We start from the raw sequence: 4549 nt of genomic DNA, 5'->3' as shown, positions 1-4549 counted from the left end.
TATATATATATATATATTCTTTAGAATTTTTAAGAAAGTATGAAATGTATTTCACTTCTATGTACAATGAAATTTGATTGAGATGAAGAAGGAGAAAAGTGGACAAGCTTTTCAGCTATGGCTTAGAAGGGGAACGAGAAAGTTTTTCGATTTAACAGAAAATCTTGATGACTTTTTTATTTTAGGGCAAAAGATCAAATTGAGTACTTTTTATAGTAATACATTAATGACTATATGGATCATGCAAAATAAATTAAGGGTCAAAATAAAGAACCTCCCAAACATTAAGGATCATTTTGATCATTTTCTCAGAGAAAAGACTTTAAATTTAAAGTTAAAATACATTAAGGACCATTTTGATGATTTTCCCATAGAAAAGGCTTCAAATTTAAAGTAATAAAAATTGTTGCCTCCACTGGGGATCAAACTCGCGCTAGCGCGCTAAACCAGTGCACCCAAAGCAAATTCTGGTTGTTAGGGTGCACAATTAAATATATGTTCATTTTATGAATTGTCTATACATATATACGACTTTTTAAAAAAAGTTACCGGGGGCACATGCACCCTCAGGGGTGAATTTGGGTCCGCCTCTAACTGTGACTGAAATCTCAGAGACACATCTTAACTAAACTAAGGTCGTATTACCTTCGAACTCATTTTATATATAATATTGTACACCTTTTGGCTTATGTGGTACACCCTGTGACTCTACGCAGTTGAGAAGCGTGAGAGATGTTTGAATGTCACGTAAGTCAAAAAGGTGTACAAAATTACAAAAAAAAAATGTTCAGGGGATAATAAGACCTTTGTTTAGTTAAGGTGTGACTCTAACATTTGGGTCATAGTCTATTAAGGTACTTCTACCTTTCTCCGTGAAAATAAAGTTCAAGAAATAAGGTTGATTTCACCGTAGTCATTTAATTGATATTGTACGGTTTTGTTATCAATTGTATTGTGTTGTTTATTTTGTGCTATATCCGTTCAATAAAAGTATTTTGTATTCATATATTTTTTTTTAAGTCTTTTTTGAAGATTCCTAATCATTAGCGTTTAATGTTCATGCTTATGACAAATATAAGTAAAAGTATATTTAATCTCTTTTTTAATCACTACAGAATTAAGGAAAATAAAAAAAATCGACTAAAATTGAAACAAAAAAAAAAGAATTGATATAGGATTAATTTTGGTTTATATATTAAATAAATTGATATAATTGATTAAGTATTTTTAGTGAAAAACTAAATCAAATCGAATTATATACCCTTAGTAACAATAATCCCAACACAGTGGAGTGTGCTTGGTAAGGAGGAAACCATTTTTCAATTTCTCATATTACTACTGAAAAAGAGGCCAAAAAATGACAGACACAAAAGCGACATCAAATGCAATATTGTTCATCGCTTTTTTTTTATGTCTTTTTTGCACAAACGACAAAGCCTTTTTCTGCATTATTATTTTGCAAATATTTGTGTCACAATTACTTAAACTAATTTATTCTTATTTTTTAATAAATGTGAGGGACTCTGTGATTATTATGAAAAAATTATTTTTTCATAGAACAATGAACACCGTCGCCTTTATTAATTTCTTAACAAATTAACACATATAATATATTTTATAAGAAAATTATATTTGTTTTCTTAATAAAAACATAGCGTGATATTTGTCTGTCAATTTAGGTTAATATGGTGGTCAACTATCCAAATAAAAGCGATGGACAAAACGATATTGTCCATTATGTTTCTTAAAACATATGGGACATAACTTGTTTTTTTTTCTTTCTTTCTGTTTCTCTCTTCTTCTATTTATTTTCCTCCACAATCCACTACCTCAATAGTCATCTTCCTCTGTTGTTGTTTCCTCCTTCCCCTCCTCCTCCAGCTTCTTCCACTTCATTGTTGACACTTGACACTTATATCTAGCTCGATATTTTTCAAAACAAATCATTTTTAGATTTTTTATTTGTTAAATGGCACAAACTATATTTTTTTATAGTTTTATAACAATGTATCGATAATTATCCTTATCACTAAAAATATTAGAATTTTTATGAATTTGTTATCATTTTAGGTAACTTTGGTTGTCATTAATTTTTATCTCAGTTAGTTTCATATAAATAAAACATTATTTAGTTTTATAGACCATCATTTCTGTTTAAGTCAAAAGTCATTTCTTACATGACATTTATCGCAATTCAGATCACCGTGAGTGACATCACACTACTAGTAATCCGATGGAGAACCATTTACTAACCTCAACCTGCCCCATTAACCATTCAAAAAGGCAATATCATAACAGAAGATGGAAGGAAATAATTTAAAACAATCAAAGGACAAGTCCCCAAATTTATATTTGTGAAATTTGACTCCTAGAACCTAAAAGTAACAGTACCAAAACTCTGAAGTATCTAGAATAAGGAGATGGAACCCCAACAAGAAAGCATAAGTTTAATTTTGAGATGTTTGTATCCGAAAAAATTGATAACTAGATAAGTAAGAATCCATGGCAGCCCAAAAGAAGTAGCTCACTCTTGGATTCACATCTCTTGCTTCTTACAATTGAGGTGGCAAAGCAACTGCCTGAATATATCTTGCATTGAACAAAGAGATTTCAAGTGCAATATTTGTACACAAACACCATTTTTGATAGGATCATACAGTCAGTTTCAAGACATGAATATAAAGAAGTAACTATAAATAGTAACGCAGACCAACACATATACCAACAACCAAACATAATGCAGACTCCCACTCACCAACCTTGACTTGACCAATACATGAAACATGTTCTACATGATCAAAAAATGTCGTTATCTAGTCTGGCCCTCTCATAGAATGCACACACAAAAATTTAGTGTACTGACATGGTACCTGAGCCAATCATTGTTAGCATTTCATACCATGCTTGGTATCCGAGCCAACCATTAGTATCTTGTACTAGCATGTACCCGAGCTAACCATCAATCACAAACATCATGCACAAGCATAATCACAATGAACAACCAATTTGAAACCACAAGTAAATAAATAAATTTATTGCATAAGATTATCGCATGAAATTATTTCACATTAGCCTTCTAGTTTTCCCCATATGTATAGCACAAATAATACAACAAATCAACTAACTTGCAGACATTACTACCTTGAAAAGCAAATAAATCATCTCCTACCTTGAAACAAGCCTGATTACTCTAAAGAACTTGAGTTTTCCCCTTTCATTTCTTGGTCTAAAACTATAATAAAATGCAAGCAACTAATGAATAATGACATAATTAAACCAAAATAATGACTTAATCCTAACTCTAGATCAATTCCCTGATCATTATACCCAAATTAAAGCTTTTCCAACCATTAATTCAGTCAAAACTCTCCCCAAGAGTAACATTCTGGATTCTACTACTTAAGAATCAAAATACAAATGAATGGAGTAATTGACTAACCATTACACAAGAAAACTGGTGGAAAAGTTGTAAAAGAATACCTCAAAACTTCCTTCCTTTACCCCAAAAAGAAGTTACATAAAATAAGAGGGTTTGAGACTTTTTCTGCACAAAAATTTGACTAACCCCTCTATAGAGGCCCAACCCGCTATAGTAGGAATTAGTTCATCCTTCTATATAGGAAACCACCCGTTATAGTGATTGAACGAGACATAAATTTAGAGTCCTCTCCAAATATTTCCATTTTGTAAAGCACCTTCATAACTTGGCATTCTAAACCAATCCTTTCACATCAATATTGATACAAGAAATTTACTCAGCTAAATTCGATCATGAAAGGCCCAATAAGTTCCTTAATGTCTTAGATACTAGAAAACGTGACTCAATCTTAGACATATTATAATGACCCTCGGGTCATTTTATATTTATGCCTCATGTTTGTCGTTTTGAGATTTCTAATAGTGACCCCAAGTCATTTGTAATTTGTTGGGACTAACAGTTCGTCATCTGGTCGTTCGTTTATTTTTTTTGAGTTTGAGCATTTTGGAGCTTTTAAACCTTAAATGATCAATTTTGATCAGAATTTTAGGAAGATGACCTCAAAATCGAATTCAGATAATTCCATCAGCTTTTAAGGGGTCATTTTAGGCTAATAGCATAGTCAGAAGGATTAAGTTTGACTTCGGTCAACATCTTAAATAAACGAGCTCGTATGAGAATTATGTCAATGCAGCTCCAAAGTGTTGAGTTTGGTCTAGAGCAACCCTTTGTTTAGATCTCGAGGCTTTCGGGCTAATTCAGAGCCCCTTGTGGATTTGACTTAAAATGAAATTTGGGTGTGGGACCCATTTTTCCTAGAAATGACCTCAAATATAAGTTTGTATGATTTTGTTAGTCTGAAATGCCAAATTTGATGGGATAGCGTAATTTGTTTGTGCACACGGGGTTCCGAACAAATCTCAAGCACCGTCAGAGTTTTTGAGCCTTAGCATATTAGTTAATGTTTGTATTAGTTAAGTCATGCCCCACGTTCGCATAGGGATGACATGTTTGTGTTGTGGAGATGCATTGGAGGGTAGCCACCTGGCCTGACATTCGTCCCAATGATGC

The sequence above is a fragment of the Solanum pennellii genome, chromosome 10 (genome assembly GCF_001406875.1).
Source record: "Solanum pennellii chromosome 10, SPENNV200".
Classification (NCBI taxonomy): Eukaryota; Viridiplantae; Streptophyta; class Magnoliopsida; order Solanales; family Solanaceae; genus Solanum; species Solanum pennellii.
The sequence above is the reverse complement of the archived record's forward strand: the minus strand, read 5'-3'. Positions refer to the sequence as shown.